Raw genomic sequence first — 23985 nt, 5'->3', positions numbered from 1 at the left:
CATGGAAGTCCTTTGGGCAATCACAATAGAGGCTATTCATGCAGAAATTAAATACAAGCAAGGGCAAGTTAAAAAGTTCAGCCATTGATTATAGGTATAAACACATAGAGATCCCCCTATATATACCACTTTCAAAAACACTTGAATATTTGATTATATTCTCAGACCAAAGAAGCAGCATTTTGTACATTCTTCAAATTAGAGCATGAGTAAACTCAGTGGAAGCTGTGAACATTTTTTTTTATTTCCCTATCTTCTTGATGAAATTATTAAAAACATCTGAAAGAGGGGCTCCATGTTTCTGTAGCAATTAATCAACCCTTCTATGGAATGTAAAAATTAAAGGGGAAAAGCTGAATGGATGGGTTTAGATACATATGAAGTGCAATTACAGTAAATAATCAATGCCAAATCAGTAATTGTGTTGTATTTAGAAATTTTAATTCCAATTTATTCACAACAGACATGTTCCAGAGAGTTTTTCAAATGTTGGATGGTTATATTTGCTGATTGGTTGAATATATCTGCTTACTTAAGAGTCTGATTGGCAAATTCCTCTTTCTCTACTTATATTAACAATTAGTCTGACACATCCCAATAAGGTTTGCTAAGTCTTTCTCTTGTCACAGACAGGATGAAATCTGCAACAGATGTGTTTAATAATGAATCTTCTTCAGTACAAACAAGTAAGAAAAATGGGTTCATAGTTTCATTGTTGGAGTATACCTTTAAATATAAACATAATATATACAATCCCTTTAAGATTCTTAAAAACATACATTAAGTGTAGTGGGCTACTTTGGTGAAATACATTTTATACTAATTCACAGCAGTATTTCCCAGCTGGTACATCTATTCTCCAAAAAAGAAGCCACATCCCAATATATATTGCAAATACCAGAAGAAAAAAAGACTTTTAAGGAATCCAATTTACAGCCATACTACACCTAAATAAAAGATCAACAAGATATATTTTTTAAACCATCATAATAAGACCATCCCTAAAAGCACAAATCTAGTAAATTCCCAAATTACATAAATTATTGGGGAATTATATGTAACTTTAGTTCTCATTGATTCCTGATGAAATGGACTGTGCTCTGTGAAATGCGTTGAATGAACAGCAACTGAAACCTTTACTGAAACTTTATCTACATGTTTGATGCTTTTAAGGATGGCTTGTTGATCTTTTAATCAAGTGTATTATGGCTGTGATTTGGATACCCTACAAGTGCATTTTCTTTATTTTCTTCTAATATTTACATTTTATACTATGTTACTTGTATATGGTGAACTGGTGATTTGTAAAAGACACACATGGCTACATTAAACCCATGCATTTGTACACAATAGACTAAGTACGAGGAATTTCCCCTTACATTTCTGAGTGTCACATTTATCATTTACGTAAAATTCATAGAAAATGTATATTTGTAACCTGTGACCTCGATATCAAATTCTGTTTTCGACTATTAGTATTTTTTCTGCTGCTGTTTGTTATTTAAATATATTTAAGATCTCTATCAGTGCTATTGCTCCATATCTGTACTCTGTAATACAAACATCCAGCTCAGCATAAAGCAACATCACATTTCCAGACAGGAAAATACAAACATACAAGTAAATTGTGAACTGAAAAGACAGATGTCTTCTAGTCATTGCCTTGGAGGGAGTAGGAGTGTAGACTTCCTTCCAGCTGCACTATGGATACATTGTACCTTGAGGAAAGATGAGGAAAATAAAACAAGACATTTGAGTTTTGGAATAAAAGATTAAAATTAGGAAGAAAAAAAAGTAAAAGTAACAAAACTGTTGGGTCTATGTACATGAAATGAGCAGGGTGAAAACAGAAATAAAAGGCTTCCTCCACCAACCAGTAGTTGAAGCAGAGAGGTAGTTGTAGAGAAATCTCTTATTTTTACAACCTTGTTCTGCCAATTACTAGACACAATGTACTCTCTGCAATAAAAAGTGAAACTTGATATAAGCAAATGAAAGTTCAATGTGAAACTTTAATACAGACATAGCACAGCATTATAAGTTTACTGGCGTTCTTTACTACTGGCGTAAATTACTAAACCATGAATTATTTTATTCTTTAGTATCTGTATGTTTTTTAGTGATGTAGATGTAGAATGATTAGCTACTTTTTTGGACGATGATAGTGATTTTAAGTATAAGTAAACCCCAGGGCACACAAACAATATGCTATAGAGGGAGGATGTGCAGTGTTGATAAATTTTTATATTTTAAACATACTAAATGACTTTTCATCATATCTGTTGATAGATGACAAAACCAGAAGCTGTGCAATGACTGGTCTTACACAAGTCAGTGCACATTCAGCCAGCAGTGTACATTTCCAAGGGTGACAACATTTGTGTAACAGGAAGTCCTTTAAAACCAGGATGAAAAAAAGGTTGTCAAGATAAAAATCCTTATATATATATAGTGAGGGATAAACATCAAACAACTCCTTGCATAGATGTATCCAAAAGGGATTTAAGAGCACTCTGTCCAGTTCATGCCAAAACAGGAACAAGTTTTCCTTTACAGGGGATCACAGTAAGACAAGTGTAACCTCCTGGATTTCCCTGGTGCATTCCCTCCAGAATAGGTGGTCCATCAGACCTAAATTTTTGTGAGATCTCCTTGGCTTTCCCCACATACAAGCTACACACTAGCTTTTTCCTTAAGACACCTGGTCTCAGGCTCCAATTCCCCACTGCCTGAAAGACACACTCCATTTTATTATCATTAGCCACGTGCTTCCTAGCCACCCTCAGTTCTAGGTCTGGAAATGAGGTGGAGTGTCTGGCCCACCTGTTCTATCTCTGGGCCCAGATCCTAAAAAATGAGCCACAAATCTGCAGTAACACAATTACTTACAATCGTATGCAGGTCCCTAATTTTTTTTCTCTAGTGAAACTGAACTAAATGCTGCCAAATACCCTATGAATTTGCATCCCACTTCCCACTATGCTTATATATATTACACATATATACAGTATGTGTGTCTGTGTGTTTGGTGTGTGTGTGTGTGTGTGTGTGGGGGGGGGTGTTACAAATTTAACATATTTATACCGATGAACACATGCACACATTTCCTCTTCTACATTTTTACCAATGCAAACATTTACTAATCATAAATACATCATTTGAGTTTGAACCCAAAGTGGATCACATAGCTCAATCTGTTCATGTATGGGCAGCCATATCTTGTAATGTAATCCCTTTAACATTCCTGAATATTTTGTATTCTGTTGGCCTACTTCATGAAGACTGACAAAATAAACATAAAAAAAGATCCTATTTCAAAATGTCTACAAAGCAGGCCAGCATACCATGAAAAAAAAATAAGAGGCGGCATACATTCAGCTAGAGCACTAATGCCAAGCTGGTACTTAGCAGCAAACTATTTGCCAAATAGAATTCTTTTAGATTATTCCAGGTGCCTAAACTCAGTAACATGCAAGATGAAATATGACATCGAATAATTGTGGAAACTGGCATAAGAAAGAATGCATAAAGACTTGAATTGTTTGATCCCTTCCCACATGAATGATCTCATGTTGAACAACTGCGGGTATAATAGATTTTCCACTTTCCTTCATTATGCATTTATTTTCATTGAAATGGAAGGTGTGCAGAAAATTTTACCTGCTAAGTAACTGGGACTCCGTACATACTGCTCTGGGAGTACATGGCTCATTTCTGCGCATAATCAACTGTTTTCTGTTCTTGTTCTTGGGTAAGAATGACATTAAAGATTAAAGTAACTGACCTTACATCTTTAATTCTTTACTATAATGTCTAGTGGATTAAAAAAACTTAGAATGTACATTGTTTTATATGATTAGAATATAACAGGATTAAATGGTTTAGCAGATAACTGATTACAAAACATTAGTCAATACGACTTTGCTGGGCTGTTATGGTGGATCTGTGGTTTGTATCCACAGGTGTTTTCTATAGAACACAAGGCAGGACATGGCGGGCTCCACGCTGTGTTCTGCATACAATGACAGTGTGGACTGTTGGCATCAACATCCTGCAGTATGTAAAGGAAAGTAGCTGCATGTCTAGGAATCTGCCAGTCATTTGTCCAGAGCCAAATTCCTTATATGTATAAGAACTATGAACTTTCTCATATCTAAAATCTTCAGTTTCAGAAATGCAAAAAAAAAAATCTTTGATTTTGCTAGAAATGGCATGAGCTGATAACCTTTTGCTGCTCTCTGTCTCATATATCTTACTTTTACTTACTCAATGTTATAGAAATGAGCAGTCGGTCTTCTGTGGTCCTAATCTAGAGTAATCAATGTGGGTTGCCAACTTTGGAGAATATTTGTAGTACAGGCAGAATGACCAAATGAAAATAAAGGAAGGAAAGGCTAAAAACCAGAAAACCAAAGCAGCCACCTCATTTAAGGTACAGTAATTAACAATAAATAACATTGTTGTTTTAGGTGTTTAAAATGTCTGCCATTGTCAATGAATATTGAAAATATGAATATTGTGATGTAAGTTTAAATCATATTTGCGCTATGTGCTTCTATTTAGGCTAGACATAGACAGGAGATATAACTCTTGACATTGTCATTATCTTGGGGAAACAATCCATTAGGAACAATTTACTATTTACCCAACATTCATTTATCAGATAACAATAATTTCATATGTATGGATAGTCTGTTCCCAGCTATTGTCACATTTCCATTTTTTTAGAATAAAGCAGAATTTTTCTATTCTTTATCTTACACCCTATTATTCATTCTGATGTACGAGGGGGTGCTGAGAAGTTCCTGGCTTTGCCCAGAAAGAAGAGAGCCAGAGTTTTGAAATAACACATTTAGTCAACATATTCCCCCCTGAGACTGATGCACTTGGTACAGCGTAGTTGCAGCTTTTCTAGACCGTTCAAATAAAAGTCCTTTGGTTGGGCCCAAAGATAATAGTCCGAAAGGGCCAGGTCAGGTGAGTAGGGGGGATGGTAGACCAATTGGAAACCCAGGGTCAATTTGGCAGCCACAACATTGGACGTGTGCGCAGGTGCATTGTCTTGCAAAAAAAGGATCCCTTTGGTCAACTTTCCATGGTGTTTTGTCTTAATTGCTTACTTCAGCTGGTCCAGGAGGTTAGCTTAATACTGTCCGATGACACTTGAGCCGTGAGGTAGGTAGTCCACCAACAGAATACCGTCTTTGTCCCAGAAAACAGACGCCTGTCACAGATCAGCAGCACTGCTGATCTGGTACTTGTTGTCCTCCTGATAGTGTCTGATCAGCAGCAGCTGTTCCCACCTTGCTCCAGCTGCTCTGCACTTAGGGGCGTTGCCGAGCCATATCTACCATTTGATTCTCACCTGTCCTCCTAGTCCCCGCCCAGCTAGCCTCTCAGTCTCCCTATATATGCTGGGCTCAGTCAGACACCTATTGCCTCAGCAATAGGTGTTACTACCTGAGGTTCCTGTGTAGTATTCAGTTTCCAGTCCTGGTTTCCTGTTTCTGACCTTGGCTTGTCCTGATCGTGCCTGTTCTCTGCCTGCCCTGACCCGGTCCTGTTTTCGCTTTTGAATCTGCCTGTCGATTTTGAACTGCGCCTTTGGTTATTTCCAGCTGTCAGCTGCTACCTGCACGGGTGAGTCTGAGGGCCGCAACCTGGGTGCCGTTCGCAGCAAAGCCCAACACCCCTTGCGGGGTGCCCTGGTGAACACTGGGCGGTACCTTAGACTCTGCGCCTCTGAATTCACCTCGGCTAAACGTGCTGGTAGCACAGAGGGTCCACCTGCTGTCAAGTGTCCTGTTGGTGACAACGCCATGACTTTGTTGGCGCATTTCTGGGTTCAGAACTTCTTTGGAACCAGGTTGCATCCTCAGTAACTAACCTAGCCAAAATGTCCTGTGCAGCTTCAAATGGGCCAAAACGGCTTTTGATGCTTCAACTCATTCCTTCTTCTGATCACTGTTCAAACATTTCGGCACCCACTTCGCTGAAAGCTTGCGCGTGCCTAGGATAGTGATGATAACAAACCCAACACGCTTCCGTGAGATGTCAAGTATATGGACTATCTTTTTTGCCGATATTCGCCAGTCCTCAATAATCAGCTCATCGCAGGTTGCTGGGTCAGTTGAGGTTGGGGGGGGCGTCCACTGCGGGGCTCATCTTCAACAGTGAAATGCCTAGTCTTGAACCGAGATATCCAGGTTTTGACAGTGCTGTAGGAAGGACACTTGTCCCCCAGTGTTTTTGACATCTCAGTGTGCATGTCCTTTGCTGACTTTCCCTGGAGAAACAAAAACTTCATGACGGCCTGTAACTCCAACGATGTGAAACTTGCTTGTGCCTTTGCCCCCACAGTCATTTTTCTATTTCATTTGGAAGGAGGTAAAGCCAGGAACTTCTCAGCACCCCCTCGTAAATTTCCTAACACCTGTGTAGGCAAATTACAATAATTTCTAAGCAAACTTACTTTTACCAGTCATTTACATATATAATATTTTGTTGGTCACGTGTAATAACCAATTCTACTAGTGGTTTTGAACAAAAACACTCCAACAGTCTGCTAATTTTAGTGCATTCTAACTACATTCTGTCTACATTCTGGCCAGCGTAAGTTAACGTTCTAATTTTATACTATCATTTGTTATCAAAGTTCAAATAAGGATACATACATGATACAAAATAAATAATATAATTAGCGCTGGCAGGCAGTGGATTCTAAAGCCATATGTCCTGTTGAATTTACAATCTTTCTGTGTGATTTAATATATCTTCAACTTTTTGTCTTCATACCTTAGTCCAAGATACACATTCTTCCTTGAGAATTCCTGCATGTTAATAAAAAATTTGCAAATACTTTTCTTTGCTATTTCTTTTAAGTAACCCCACCACGGGTTTGCCATGAATTGATATGGGGTCAGCCAGAAACTGAGTGTTATTCACAAAGCTTTGCTCGTATTGTCTGTAGCTGTACAAAGGATTGGGACACTTGAAATCCCTTGACATTCACAATGTGAATGAGCAAATTGTAATTGGGTTGGCAAATCCTACTGATGTTCATACAGCCCATGCTAATAAAACCAATGGAAAACTAAAATTACATTTCTGGTACCAAGTATGACAAAGTTGTTTTCAAATTAAAAAAGGTACTTTTATCAACTTTGCACATTTTCTTGTAATGCAATGCTGCAGAAAGTAACAAACAAAATATAAAGAAATAAAAGAAAAAACTATTCCTTTTAAAAAAAAATAAGACATAAATATACAATCCTAAATTTTCATACCACATGGGCCTTTAAAGGTATGCATAATAAAATATAAATGAACACTTTGTTTAACAAAAATAAAATTTACAAACATATACACAATGGTAAAATGTGACCATCACAATAATCATTTTTCTTAATAATCACTGTAATTAATGCATTTTGCACTTTATACGTAATCAGGAGGAACATCACATTTTTGTGTCTAGAATAGACACATATTTATTTTTAACATCTGGACAATGTAACATAAAAGTATATCCCTGCATATCCAAACACATATAATAACTCACATACTACATAAGTTATTGTACAATCTTGGCCACATTTTTGTAAAAACATCAAAGCCACACACAAGGAGGAAAAACAAAGCCACAGAATGGAGAAAGAGACCTTGGATAAGCATGCACATGGGGAGCATACACCAAGGCAATACAAGTAACTAGGAATCACATAGTGATATAATTATGTGACATGACATAAGTCGCATTTGCTGATTCTTTTCTATATAATAATAAATAAATAAAAACAACTAACTATTATAGCTAAGATGGGAGGAAATTGTTTTTTAGATTTGAATGGGGCTACCCAAGTGTTAATGAGGGGTTAAATAGGGAAACATTTTATGCAAGAAATACCCATTAAGGTATCCTTAAATAATGCCATGTACACTGTTTTATTCAATTGATCTACATAATAAATGATGTAGTAATTACAATGAAGCTATTCATTGTTTTCTCAATGATACTCTGTAAGTGTAATTTTACACATGGATTGGTTTTTGTGAGCAATTAGTGGTGAAAAGGCCTTTAGAGAAACACATCCACACTCTAAAGCACTTCACTTGAAGCCCATTGTATCATATTCACATTCCCTCAGGCGTTAAGTAAAATATTAAGCAGCATAAATACTAAAGCAAAGACAGTAGTTTTATTTGTATTTATTTCTGTTCACCCTTTTTATTTGGTCAGCTTAATTTTTTCAACACCTTTAGGTATCAGCTTGTAGTTTGTTCTTTTTGGGGTTAATATATGGCTCTGCAAAACACTTATTGTTCCTACTGACTATTCTAAACAATGCCATTTAGATAGATCAATATAACAATAACCAGTATGTAACACAGTATGAAACATATAGTAGTAGAGATCCACTACTAAGTGGAGAATTCCGTTAAAAATGTAAAACAAAAATGTATCTGAAATGATCTCTGTGTCAATAGTGATACAATATGTATACTAAATATATGAAAACACTTATATGAAAAAAAATAGGATTTGATTTATTAAAGCTCTCCAAGACCAGAGAAGTTAGACTGTCATAGGGAATCCAGCAAACCTGGAACAGATTTCTTAAATATCATTTGCTATTACATGTCAAATGTTTTCAATTTTGGACCAGATTGATTCCAAGTTTGCTGGATCATCCAGGTTCCCCCATGATAGTGTAACTTCTCCAGTCTTCAGGAGCTTTATTAAATCTGATCCTATATTTCCTTTGAATAAATTAGTGTATACAGAGCTACAGCTCAAACTGTTGACGGTTTAGCAGAGTATGCTAGCAATCCTATGGGCTTTACTTCTAGGTCTCAGTAAATTCTATTAGTGGCTGGTGGGTCACAAGCACAGTTTTAGCAAGGCTGTTGAGTAGTGGAAGTACTAGAGGATTTGGTTTCACACAACCTGCCACATTTAAAGAAAAATGTTTGTAGAACATTTTCTTTGAGAGCTTGTTAGTAAAAATAACCATGTACCAACGACAACTACAGCACTCAAATGTATCCATTAGTAAAGTTGGCCTAATGTAGCTATAACTATTTCTTTATTTTCCTATGAAACTTAATAAGGACTTGTGGTGGAAAAACCACTGAACGCACTCTGAAAGTATAATTAAGCTCAATTACGTTTTGGGTGTAGTTATAAATGATAAATGCTCTGTGTGCCAGCTAAAGTAGCTTTTCTTGTTCTCTGTGTAGTTTATTCGGGCATAAACAAAACCTCTCCTTTCTGCCCCTGTACAATACTTAAATGACTGCTTCTGTGAGTTGCAATCTATCATACCAGCAACAAGTTAACCTTAAAGTGGAATTAAATTAAAAAAAGCCCCATCCCCGCCACCATAAAAAAAAGGCAAAAAGACCAGTCATCAGTATTGCCTATGTTATCCCAGGAAATGATCCTTTCCCCAATTACTGACTTACTATGCCTTGTTGTACACTGCGTCCTGATATGTGGAGGCAGCCATCTTGGTAGAGGCAGAGATTTTTGCATGGTAAAGCATCCAGCAAGTAAGCAGTACAATAATGATAGCAATACACTGAACCAAGGTTTAAGACTACCAGTCAAAAGTAGCTGAACACCACTAGATGTAGAAATACTACCATACGAATCAGAAATGTCCATGGATGTTTTATGGTCTCCTATCACAGTGAGAACAGGAGAATAAGGTTTTTTTTTTGCTTTGGTATAGGATGTTATACCCCTGTCCATCAACAATGTCTATTAACTTAGGCTTATTACATGTAAAAATTGGGCCTACTTCAATATGAACCCATAAGTGTATTTTTTAAGTACATTTACATTTCAACAGGATCTTTATAACACCTACAAAAAACAGGTCATATCCAACCAAAGCCACTTTATGTTTTTAATATATTATTGAATAAAGACGTTCTGGATTACAACAAAATATTCCTAATACTTCTTTTGACTTTTAATTCTGAACAATTACCATATTCTACACGTTTGACGAAAATAAAGTCCACTTCTTCAGGGGAATAATTGGAGATGAAGACCTAACAGCAGCCCATATATTACCAAGGAAGCGTATTCTTCCACTACCATTGTAGAAATGGGACATATTCAGAGAGGTAATACCAGGAGACTGTGGCCATCAGATCAAGTTATATGTTTCAGGGGAGAAAGTGGGTGGTGTAGTTGGGAGAAAAATGCACTTTCTTGCAAATTGTTCTCAAGCAGAAAGAATGCCATTATAACAACCAAAATGTGCATATAATCCCTTGTTTAATAATTTTTCCTGATTTTATCCTTTTTTCATAGTATATATTTTTCTTACTGTAAATAATATTATTGGATCAAAAGAATAAAAACTAAGTACTTCTTTACTTTTTTCCAGTGTATTAGATTTAACATTTCTAATAATGTATGTTCCCCTATGTACCTAACCTATGTAAAAGCTTTTTATTTTTACAGGCAGAGCATTCCCTGCCTCTATGGCTCTCAGTCAAGGTACTGGAAGAAAATATAGAATGTCCTTGTTTCTGAAGGCAGAGGTGGAGGCAGGTGTTCAGCATCTGTGACATGCTTTGCATTTCAGCGTTTCAGCAGGAAAAAAGAATCTATTGACAAAGTGCATTATGCCATCACTTGAGCAGCCATACATGTTTACATCATATTTAACAATGTAGCACACTACTTTACAACTATTCGGAGTATGTTTTATAGATATTTGTCCATAATGTTTTTTTCTTTTATCTATTCCACAATTTATTATCACAATAATGTATTTTTTTCAAATGCAGACTAAGGTTAAAACATGGAATAAATTAGTAGTATTTTGCATATTAAGCTATCATTTTCCACGCCAATACAATGATCTCTTCAACAACTATTGGGTCAGGTTTATTAGACACAAGAGATTTTTCTTAATGAAGAAACCAAAGTATTTTGATACTGTAAATATCAACAAATTAGATAATTAGGTTCAAATGCCACTAAAGTACCAACAAAGAAAACGTCAGTATTGATTATATATGTTTTACATTTTAATATATTAGGCAGCTTCTAAAACATTGAGGAATGCAGTTTACATGCAGTAGTTGCATTTGAATGAATAAAGTAAACATAAAACGTTCTTACTTTATTTTCTCAACTCATCAGCTCATTTCATATTAGGCCAATGGATACACATCATACCTCTTAAATACAGACATTGTTAGTTCCACATATCCATTAATATGAAGGTAAGCCCCAAAACCAACAAAATCAATCTCAGAATGGGATCCCAACTCTAGAGGTGAATGTATACCCATCCTACACAAAAAATGAGTTTATTCATTAAGGGTCAAGCAAAGAACTTGAAAACTTTGCCTAGAGCGACTCATGGGCCCTAGTACATACACTTTGCAAGATGCAGCAGATAATGGGCAAATTATAGGGGGGGGGCTATAGAATGTGAGTCCCCTGTGATGTTGCATACACCAGTCAAAAAGAGTTTGTGGTTATCTCAATCAAGCTAATAGTTTGCATGTGATAAGCTCCATGGCAGGGCAATCACATACAACAGAAACGTATAAGAACCACAGTCTCACTCAAATAAAGCCAGTGCATGAACATGTAACCCTGGGACAGGACTACAAACATGTCTTCTTCTCTTCATTTCTTTTACATGTGGGGAAATAATCTACATACCATAACCTGGAAGTAAAATGCAACAATTTGGGAAATCCAGTTCATCTCACAGGATAGCAAGGAGAATGCATTTCAACAACTCTTTTCTAAATTAGCTAAATGTTTTAAATGGTATTAACCATAAAAAATCGATGCAGACATTAAATCTGTAGACTGTTAATCTGCAACATATTATCTTTTTGTTCTTGGTTTTAAATATCCATTAATTCTATTTTTTTCCCAATACACAACAACTTATTCTGCTATAAATACACAGAAAACATATGTTGCCGCAAACATACTTTTTCTTTTAGGAACCAATAAAACTGTAATGCGGTTGCGTATGATAATAAAAGACAAACAATGCTATTTACATAAAGCATGCATATTTCAATGCTTACTTGTTATTGGTAATAATAATGCTGCTAATTTATTTACCCTATATATGTAGACAAAAGAACTTAAACTTATTAAAAGAACAGTCTCAAAGTTAGCAAAACTATGTTCTGTCTAAAATGAGATAACAGAAATAATAAGTCAATACACTGTCTATTTTTACCAAATATTACCAGAAAGCACTTGGAAAAAAAATGGAAAAACAAAATAAAATATACAATGCACATGACACCGTAGAGTCTACAAGTATACACAATGAAGTAAAAGGAAGTACCAAAAAAAATTAGTTCCATTAACGGCACTTTTCTTAAATTTTAAGACTAGTTTGAACCAGAAGCTGAAAGAGACAACACTTCATTATAGTTATGCTGATTTTTATTTATGAGGACCAATTTATTGTATCACATATGAGAGCTTCCCTAACTAAAGCATCAGCTCCAATATTATGCTGCTGTGTTAACTCATTAACAGTTTAGGTGGACATTGCATTGTTATCTTTTGGAGGATGAAAGTTTGAAACACGTCAAACACAGGTCGGCAAAATTCCATTGAGTTTAAAGGAGCAGTATTCCTGGCAGTTCAGAGGTGTATGACCTGCTTTACATTGCACTGCTTTCCTTTGGTGGTGTAAAAAATGTTAGCAAGGTAAGAACAGATATCTGCTATACATTGTATTGGTCTCAAGAGAGACATGGATAGAAAAGAACATTACAGGAAGCTAAATAAGCCAAATATTTACAGTAGTACATGCCATTATCAAGGCCCAGTAGTTTGAAAATGTAGAATAAATTTAAGTAATTGGCAAACAATAATATGCAGTTACACATTCTTTTCACCTGAAATAATTTCTATATAATGATGGAGGTAAGAACTCCACCCGCTAATCATATATGTCAAAACTCTCTGTAAGATCTAAAGCTCTAAATGCTCTGATGTTGTGTTGTGATAGTTTTGATTTCTGTATGTTTAAAAGGAATAATAAAGATACACTTTAAAAATCTTTATCCTAGGGGAAGGTCTTATATAAGATCCATCCATGTGGCATCACAGAATACTGCCCACACTGTCTAGCAATGAAGGAAACTTTTTAGAAACATGTTTTGGTTGGCCATCATTTCTAGAAAATAAAGAAGAACTTAAGTCTTTTTGAGTTTATAAATGTTTACTTCATTAGTTTGTGGTTTGTGAGGGCAGGGTATGAAGGAACAGTACAAGTTTATGTAATAAACATTTGTGAAGAGTATACATTGGGGGACCACATATAACCACGAGTAGGAGGAAAGGGAAGAAAACAGGCATGGTGCATTGGCTGCTAATCATGGAGAGTTTAATGGCATCTCAAAAACACTGTGAGAGTTTGGGTGTGCTACATACTTTGGATTCAGGAACAAAAAGAAGAATGTATGTTTCATAAAACAAAATGCATGGTAGAAAAAGTTATGAGGGTTTAGATACTTTAACTAGCTGTAGGTTACAATCTGCATGTGCAATCTTCTTCAGATTTACTCAACTAAGCAAAAGCCTGTTTTACTGGATACTGAATGGATTGTTTAGGCAGGTCCACATGCCTAACTCTTGGCAGCTATATTTTGAAAAGCCTTTTTAATTTGCAAACAAGACTAATAAGTATGTTTGATATAGCTCCTTACAGGACTTTAATTTTTGGTGTACACAACATTTGGAAGCTACATATTTTCCACCTGCCCATTGAAAATGGCCAAGCACTTCAAACCTGAAAGAAGACTGGGTGACCATGACAGCAGCTGCAATGAACAATGAGGGACATCACAGAGCTTGCAGAGGTGCTTGGAACATAAGTGTGCCACAATGTGCACAAATACACCAGCAGTGGATATACTTCTGCTTTATAGTTGATCTCTGACACCTATTAGTGGTTAACTAAGAGAAAAACTAAACTAACTCACCCAATCTCGCTATCACAAGATGCTCTAGATTAGTCTTCTTTCTTCCTCTATTTACTTCATTTTGGGTTATTTTCTCACTTTCTACAATGAGATTTATTTTCTGAATAGGCTTCTAGATGATGTCATCAACAAGGGACAGGCAGGGACTGGTCAGCACAGGTGCTATTGCAAAGGTGGATCGGCCAAAACAAAAATTAATAATGGGCTTCAAATTGTAATAAAGTGTGATTCTATAAGATCTATGAGCTATTAAAAAAAAATTCACAATAACTTCAGCTGTCCAAAAATCAAAACGCTCAGTTAATATACCTTATTCTTACATCATTTAGCACAGTGATGTCCAAAGAAATTCACATTGTTTCTTAAGGCCTTTGCTTCTGCTTTTGGCATTCCTTTTTTTAGACTCTAATTTAAGTTTATTTTCCTATTGATCTAGTCTTTATCTTTCTTGCTATATTGAAATTGTTGCTGCCTGTCTGTTTTTTTGGACCATGCCTTGGTACTGGCTTTTAACTATGACATTTATTTCTAACTCTGAAGATGACACTTTACTGTCCATAAGATTTGTAGAGTGATCAAATGAGATTTATTTTCTACATTCTATTTATATCCTTGTCATAGTCATTCTGTTTATGATGGGTCCAAACACTTGGATTTGTTATATGCAATCCTAATATTGACTAAGTTTGAATCAACATTATATTAAGTTTATGTTCTAGTAGTTAAAGGTCCATTTGTAAAAGTTATAGAATTGAATTTCACTTCTACAAGAAATGAATGTTGACTTCATTCTACTTGCGCCCAGTTAGCAACAATCCATATTTTATTCTACTATTTATATAATTTTGTTGCTGCATCTTGTAGCAGCTGAGCTACTACCAGTGGTGTTATATCCTCAAATATGTGAAACATGCTGTACATTTTCATTGTTAAAAACAGCAGTCTGGTACACATTTTCATTCATTTCCCATATATATATTTATATCACTCTGAGCTGGCTGCTACCCAAAGCTTTTATGCTTTTTCAACACACTATTTATTTAAATATGACATTCAAAAAGAACCAAATGACACATTGGATGATTTGTTTAGAGAAACTCTTTAAGTATTTAATTTGAAACTTAAAATGAAATGGGGTATTTTTACCATTTACACGGCCAACTGAAACATATACTGCAAGTCTGCGGTAAGTAAAAACAAATATATTTTACATTTCACAGGCTATAGAAGTACATATCTGCCCCTAATTAGTGTATATTTAGTTAAATGAAAACACAACATTGATGCATGCTTTAAAATGTTACTAATTTACCAAACATATAGTATTCTGGTAACTGTATGCAGATATATATGTAATGATAGTGTTCCAAATATTATTTCTTTTTTATTTAATACACATGCCCTTATTTAAATTTCCTCCACATTTACACAAACTGTCCAACAAAAGTATTAGAGACAGGGGTTGGGATAATCTATAACATTGTATTACATGTTTTATGCAGTATACACAAATATATGTGTGTGTATGTAGGTTTTGAAATATGTACCTGTCCTCCATTTCTCTAGTAGGCGTACAGTTTTTCAGAACTCTTTTGAAGATTACATGCACTGAACATTATGTGCTGCTCTAATAATGTCAGGAGCCACCATTGGGACCACCATACTTACGGTAGTAAGCTAACTACCACTTTACAAGCACAATACATGCATTATACACTTAAGCTGGGTACACACTTCCAATTTTTATCGTTCAAAATGAACGACGAACGATCGATTGGGCAAAAATCGTTCGTAAAAAAAGTAACCACCGACGCCGACGAACGAGGAAAGTCGTTGGAAACGAACGACCAGACCGGCGGATCGGATTGGACGACGATCGTTGACAATCGTTCGTGTGTACGATCATTCGTTGATCGTCCATGGTCTGAGCATGCGTAATGAACGAACGTTCGTTCACTTCCTGTCGTGCACATAGTTCCTCTATCGCTCAAACGATCGTATCTATTGTGTGTACAATATCTACGAACGATCGTGTCGTTATCTGTATGTGCAGGATCGGTGCTATACGATCGTTCGTAGATATCGTGCAGGATCGTTCGTCGTTCGTTTAACAACGATAATAATTGGAAGTGTGTACGTAGCTTTACTCTCATTCATTATAGGAATTTTCCAGATTTCTTTTTTAGAAGTGAAATGTTTACACTACAAATATCCCACTCAAATCATTGATCCTATCCTAAGTCAAAGTGCTGTAGATGTTTAAACATTACTTGTCTTTATTTACATAGCCCCAATGTATTCTCTACACAATTATCATTTGGGGATTGTAAAATAAACATAAAAAGATTAACGCAATGAGGCTTATTTACTAAAGGGTTTGAGAAAGTTCACACAATAGATTGTCTGAGGATTCACTTTAATTATCCTATCATGTGAAAAAGCAAGTTCCTGTTTTCCTATTTCCTCTGCATGTAAACATGTACACCATTTATTATGTGAACATTCTTATCTCCTTTAGTAAATCAGTTAGAATGTAGTGATGGATAAGTGTTCCATTTTGTTCCACATATAATTACAAAACATTATAAAAACCTACAATTACAAATTAAAAAACCTAATGCTACTGTCCTATCAGTAAGTCACCCAATTACAATATCTTTCTATTAGTTAGGGGCTATGAGTAACAAAGAGAAAATGTTGTGTGAGGATAAAAAGCAGTACAAAAAGAATAGGAAATGTTATACTCTAGGGATGTCACAAATTGTTGTGTATTTATTTGCCTTATATGTTTAGGTTCAATAACAGAAAATACAATGAAAAATATGAATATTTGCATTTTTTGACCAGCAAGTAGAACATTAGTGTTCTTTTTTTATGTGTTCTGCCAGCAGCTTGCTGTAAAAGAAAAGACAAAAATTTGTTTATAGAGGTCTGTAGCTCAAGCTGGAATTTACAGACAGAATGGAATAAATCATCAGTAGTTTTAATCAAACAATGCCAGCTGCAATTTGTAAACTTGAAAAAAAAAAACACATAATATATCATATAATATATACACAAATCAGTACAAGCCATTATACCAGTATAGTCTAACAGAACACTTTATGAGTTTACTTACAATGATCTGGAAATTATTATTATACTTCAAAGTATTAGTATCAGTGACTTATTGTTGTAGATGGATAATGATTATAAAAAAGAATCACAAGATATGCTTGCTTTATGAGTGGGAAGAGATCTTAGTTAGTGCTTCTTAACGGTTCTTTAAATATATTTATCCTTTAAATAACCCCACCACCCCTAAATCTTACACTTATCTGTCCCCAATTCCTACAGATTCTTCTTGGGTGACTGCAGTCCTCACAGACTTCCCATGGAAAGTCTCCTGGCCAGGGCAGGCATATTTACATATTTAAACAATACAAAGCTGTCAGCTTACATCATGTTTCTAGTTTCATGCTCCAGCCAGTACACAAAAATACATGCTGTTTTTAATTATCATTATACATATAACAAAAACTTGCCTCCTTCAACCTCACATGATCCTAAATGACCAGGGGCTGAAATAAAATGCCAACGTTTCCTATTAACAGTACTGTTATTTTCAAGTAATACAGGCAGTGGGCCTCCAATATTGGAGAATAAATTGCTTTTGCTGAGAATGTTTTCCGGTGGTGGTCATGGCAGGATTTCTATCTATTCAGTCAAAAATTGCACACACCAATGTCCAACCATCAGACCCAGGTTCACCCACACAGCTTAAGTTGTCTCCCAATCTGGCTAAAAGCAACCAAATTTCGTTCATTTAGGGGGGGGGCATTGTATTACAGTTAATAAAGCAGCAAGTAATGCCAGATCCTGAAATGCACAAATGTAGCAAAACACAAAAGAATAAAAGAAAGTTGTTTTTAAAATGGAAGTGTGGTATGAGTGAATGCTTGAAAGATCAGATACAAATTCCAGATGACAAAAGGAAGTTAAAAAATGAATTGTTATTGGAACTGGAGTTGTTATATTAAAACTGGAAGGGATCCTGAATCTTATAGCAGTACAGAAAGAGAAAATAAACGCAGCAACTTGGAAAAAGAACAATCAGAGACAGGGAGCTGTAGGGAGATAGTTGGGGAAAGTAAAATAACCTTGGTTTACTAGAAACCTTATAGGAGACAACCTCTGTTCTTCCATCAAAATATGACAAATGAAATAAATAAATTGGATCTGTTACTTTTCCACTTCCTGTGACCTCTGGTATTGTGATGTTGTGGGAGACGATGCTGCTATATTGTTATAAGTCAGATGTTTTGGTGCGCTTCATTAAATAGTCAAGTAAGTCAATTTCATGAAAAGTGTTGATTTTTTTCTGCCCCTGAGAGCTTACAATCTAGGCAGTGGGGGAAGTCTCACACAATAAGAGGGGAGATATGGAATGATGGGTAGTGGGGAGTGTTTTAGGAGACAGAAGAGGATGAGTAGGTAAGTCTGAAAAAGTGTGTTTAGGGTGCTCTTTTAAATGAGTGGAACGTAGGAGCAAGCCGAATGCGACAATTCCAGAGAATCGGAGCAGTGTGATGAGGTTATGAGTGAGGAAGTCATTAGTAGGTCATTGGAGGAGCGAAGAGAGCACTAGGGGGATATTTTTATACCATGTCAGAAAGGAAGTTTGGACAGGAGCTGTGTAGGGATTTATGAATATATGGCACACAAAATTGACTGGATTATTTGTTCTATGGAAAAAGTATGTAAATGTTTATATGGAAAGTATACCCCTACATTTACCAAGACTTCAAAGCAATGCAATTAGAATAAAGTGTCTCAGTGATTGGGACCTACATGCTCAGCTCATTGTATGATGCCAGGTATGAATTTGCCACCATCTTCACCCTGAGGCTTTTGTCAGGCCAGAATGATGTAACTCCCATGCATGCAAAAAGTTCCCTATTGCCCAAACCCAAATGGTGGTGCCTTTGAAGAGCAAGTGAGTGTAATTAAAAAATTGGAAACCGGCTGGTAAGTTTGATTTATTGCAGGACATCGCCTGTCCCGTGTGAAATCAATAACTATTTTTCTTTTTTAACTTAAGCAGCATGAAGGTTGATCTACCTAAGTGGAAACGTAGGATCTGGTGTTTACTGTGTTATTGACCTAGATCAACTGATCAGTCAAAGACCCTTAAAGTGACCAGCATTTCTTATGCCAAGATGAACGTCCATGATTGTCTCCGGTGAAAATCTAGAATCAATACAGCTGTCCCCAAGTCTTTAAAACAAAGATTATTTCTACATTACCTTAAATTCCCTTAAAACGGTATAAGTGTACCTTGGAGAACTGAATGATAATTTAAAGGCAACAAGCTAGGCATAGAAAATACTGACTTGATTTTGATTTGTTTGTGCATTTTGTAGGCTGTTATTGATCAATAACAAATATTTATTGTATTTTTCCCGAATAGCAGAAACTCGGCTTAGAACAGTTGGATAGTTATCCTGGAACAGGCTAAGCCAATTATTTTCAAGTCAAGTCACCCATGTTTACAATTGTCACAAGACCTACATCAGGTGTTTGCCACATACAATCATAAAACACATTCCTGCCATCAAATGACCAGAAAATCTTTAAAATTCCCCTCTTCCACCATAAATAAACACAACTTTCTGAAAGTGTAAATGCTGTTTATCATAGAACTACCATGTTACACCTAATGGGGTAAAACCCATTTCATCTCATTCTAGACATAGTACATGCCGAACTTTTTCAGTAGACGGCCATTGCAATAGGGCATACAAATAATATTAGGATGTATCACCTGTTTTAAACCATCCAAAACGGTTCAAAATGTATAGCGAAATGTTAAAAGAGTTTTAGCTTTTATTCCCTATAGTGCGTTTGAATAGGTGCCATATAGGCTTGAAAGAGATGAACAAAGCAAAATGTTCTTTTGGATGTTGATTAGATCATACCTCTTAAGGATGTCGAAGTACATGCTATCAGAGTTCTATTGACAACATACGTTAATTAAAAACTACATTGAAATCCTGTGTCTGTTTTCTAGAAAATACAAATGGTAACTATAAACAATGCTAACCACATAGTATATTAAAATCTTCTTGAATAAACTATTTTTAATGGAAAACACTACAGCAGACATCTGTTTCTGCAAATGGTCAAACACATGAATTAATGTGTATTTTAAATTTGTGACTTATACAGACTATTGTTCTGTGTACTTGTCTCTGTCACCAAGAATGTATACTGCATATACTTATATAAATAACACATTTTACTGGGAGGTTTTCACATCAGATAAAAAACACAGCTGATGAAAATATGCTATGTTTTCATAATAAGGATATTGAGTTCTAGCCCTCACCTATTGCATGGGCCAGAATTAACCCTCATCCTCATCTCAGTTCAGACGTTCGATATAAACAGTAAGCATAGTTTAAAAGACCATGGCCCTGATTTATTAAAGTTCTCCAAGGCTGGCGTGAATAACACTTTCATCAGTATAGCTGGGTAATTCAGCAAACCTGTAATGGATTGGAGGTAATTGTTTCAATCCTGGACCAGATCCATTCCAGGTTTGTTGGATCACCCAGCATCACTGATGAAAGTGTATTCTCTCCATCCTTGGAGAACTTTAGTAAGTGCGGGCCCATGTTTCTAGACAATTAGGCCTCTTTCTGATTTAGGGTAAACAGCAGCAATTTGTTAAACACTCAACCACGCTCCCATTTAACAGGTGATTGGGTGTTATTTTCTGCACACTCTGCACACAGTTGTGTTTGTATTGCGGTATAGTTGCTGGAAGAGACAAGGTCTGCAACACATTACCCTGAAGTTCGGTTTGCTGCTCCTGAGTGCACAGCAGCAGTTTGCTATGCATTTGGGAGCAGGTAACCATGCTTTGTTCAACTATAAGTCTCTATAAGGGACATTATTTTATTTCCATAAAATGATATTTGCAATTTACGTGTTGTATGCATGTAATTAACCTGTAAAAGCCTCCTGTGTGAAGGAGATGTGAAGTCAGCAGGCTCAGAGATGTCACTGAAATAACACCTAATAATATTGCACCTTTTTCCTACTGTTGCAGCTACATAAAACATTATGTAGGGAAATTAAAGGATAAGGAGATATGCCAGCACTGATTGTATTTGGAAACTCCAGAAGAAGGGAAGGCTAAGATGTGCCAGAAGGAAGTGCTTTGTGCTAGGGAATTTTCCTTAAGTAATTACATTTCTAAATTTATTTCAAAAGTTCAAAGGCACATTAAATATGTAAATAGTCAAATAAAATATGTAAATGTAATTTATGGAAATTAAAAATACTGCATGTAAGTATTTAAAATATTTGATTTCCTCCGGTGCACGCTGGCAAATCTGTGAACATACAAAAAGCCCTGGTGTGCCGCATGGTGCCATATCTCTTTCATCCTTCATTCTCCTAGCTGAAGAAAACAATAACAGGGACACCGAAGACTCTTTTTTTCTACTGCTTGGACTTTTACTACTCTACTTCATATGACTAATTTGTGCACTTTGTAGTCACATGCTCATAGTTCTCGTTGTCTATTGATGTCTTCGCTTCGGATGAACCCTGCTATTGAGTCATTATTTGTTTTCCCTTCCTGAAGAAGGACATTGATGTTGCATCGAAAGAGAGCACAAACAAGTCCCCATGCCCATATTGGGGTTTAAATTTCACTGGTCATACACTTGTGGAAAACCTTTCTTTCTCAATAAATAGTAGCTGTGAGAGCTTTTCTTGTATTTTTGTTTAATTATGAACAATATTTTCTCAACTAAGGGCTCTGTTTTTTCTGATTTTTTGATCTTATTATATTAGTTATTAATGTTAAACTAGGAATAGAGATCTAACCACAGAGTTCTTGTCATATGCACTTGTTCTACCCTGATTATTGATCTTATTTCTAGGGGACATGCTATTCCTGTTATTTTGTGTGATATATTTTTATATTTAATTATGTTTATGATCCTTACTCCATTTATTAATGCATTTAATAATAGTGTCATGGTTCACAATGCCTTTATCTCCTATTACTCCTGTAATTATAAAGTTTGCCCACAATGTTCTGTGCTTTACCTTGGCCTGTCTTTCCATTATAAATTGTTTGTTTTACCTCTCTGTTTCCTTTTTTCCCCCACCCTTTGCAAATATTTATTGCATGTTGTGCTACTGTTTTTTGTTTGCATGCCTATTCACATTTTGCTGTTCTTAGGCTTCTTGGCTTACTGTGTCTTTAGGAAATCAATAACCCCCCCCCCTCTGCTTTTCTCTGTTTCACTGAGTTGGTCCCAGGTCTCTGTTTTCCAACAACTTATTTTTAGGCCACATTTTTATTTTAAAGATTTCTAGTTTGGCCCTCCATTTCTAAGTTGGCCTGATTGCACCCCCCCCCCCCCCTGTTTACCTGCTACTGGTCCTTGGGCCCACTTCTGGTCAATGCTGTTAATACATCTAGAAGCCATTGGTCAAAGTGGCAGTTTTAATATATGGCACATCCTTCATCTCATCCAGCATTTTAAAAGCATTTCTACAACAGCCATGCTTCTATCTATAGATGACAAGAGAATGTTTGATTCCCTATCATGGAAATATTTATTCTATGTAATAGAAAAATCAGGCTTTGGGCAGAAACTTTTCAGGACTTTACACACTTTATTCTAAACCTCCTGCCAATTTATGTTGGATTTCAGTTGCATAGGTTTCCCAAAGCTTGAAGTCCAATGCAAGAAAACACACTTTTTCCAATATTGTTCATATAAGCAATCAAACTATTCCCCTGTTTTATTCATTTACACGGTGACATCACAGACATCACTGTGGAGTGGCATCAGGTTGCTCTATTTGCAGATGACTTTTTAACTCTTTTTACTAATTTCATCATTTCTATTCCTAATCTATTTCATAAACTGGTTTACAGATCAATGAGGTCTTACCTATGCCCAGATCTAGTGAAGGCACTCCTCTGTAGGAGGGTTGTCCAATGTAGTTCACATAATTTCTGAATGCCCTTCCATATCTTGACAGCTGTTTGAAGACTGTTGCTGAAGCCTGTAAAACACCCATTGAATTTTACCAAGGGGTAATTAAACAATGTTTTTTGAAAAACTAGCTGCTGTGCAGGAGGATAGGCTCAACAGGTTCCAACAAATCTGATCGTCTTTAGCTGATGGCTATTTGCCAGCCTCCTTTGACAAACTCACTTAAAACTAGTTTTTGTCCTATATTGGACTTTGTGGTGTTAGGTTGGGCACAATCTGTGATGGCATTTTTTTGTACAGTCGTCCTCCTTTCTTTTAGTTTTCCCTTATTATGCTACAAATACATCTGTCTCCTTCTTTCTATTCTCTCCTTTTCCCCACACTTTCTAGGCTCATGATATGGTTTGAATTCAGGACCTTCTTTTTTTGTTTCTTCACACATAATTATTAGTTACTACTCCTGTTCTTCTTGTTTCTCCTCCTATTTCTTGGATATTATTGCATTTGCCATTGCACATGTTCTATTTGTCTTAGTGCTTACCATAACTCAATTACCTTATTTTGTACACATAAAAATATTTGTACACGTGTAACATAATTTATTTTTTTCTGCTTTACCTTTTTTGGATCTGTGACAGGGTCTGCTCAACAGAAGACCATGTAAAAAAAAAATGAAGTTGGCTTACCAATTAAAGATTTGCTTCTGCAGGCAAAAGTAATTAACTGTGTCCATATGTACATTTAAAATACTAAAACAACGTTTTCTATAGTAATAGAATGTTTTTACATTCATTTAAATAAAAAAGTCTATGTGTCTAAGGTCTTATTATGTAATACCATGCAGGAGCACATTGTTTTGTAGTTCTCTCATTATTATTATTCACCATTTCGATATTGTTTATGTGTCTTGGTGGACCCATGTTTATCAAGCTCCCTAAAGCTGCGTACGCATGTCAAATTTTTCTCGCCCGATAATCGGCATCGG

At 35.8% G+C, this 23985-nt stretch overlaps 1 long non-coding RNA gene across 1 annotated transcript in view; it reads right to left on the bottom strand.

Annotated features, from left to right (window-relative positions):
- Positions 1-297: 297 nt before the first annotated feature.
- Positions 298-23985, bottom strand: part of LOC140328760 (uncharacterized) — a 32366-nt gene continuing 8678 nt past the window's right edge. The window contains exons 2-3 of the long non-coding RNA XR_011920347.1: positions 22956-23070; positions 298-1718 (exon numbers count right to left, since the gene is read on the bottom strand). This is a non-coding gene — a long non-coding RNA (uncharacterized lncRNA). The remainder of the gene's footprint in view (positions 1719-22955; positions 23071-23985) is intronic.

Source organism: Pyxicephalus adspersus, chromosome 4 (genome assembly GCF_032062135.1).
Source record: "Pyxicephalus adspersus chromosome 4, UCB_Pads_2.0, whole genome shotgun sequence".
NCBI lineage: Eukaryota > Metazoa > Chordata > Amphibia > Anura > Pyxicephalidae > Pyxicephalus > Pyxicephalus adspersus.
Note: the sequence above shows the minus strand (reverse complement) of the source record. Positions and strands in the feature narration are given on the sequence as shown.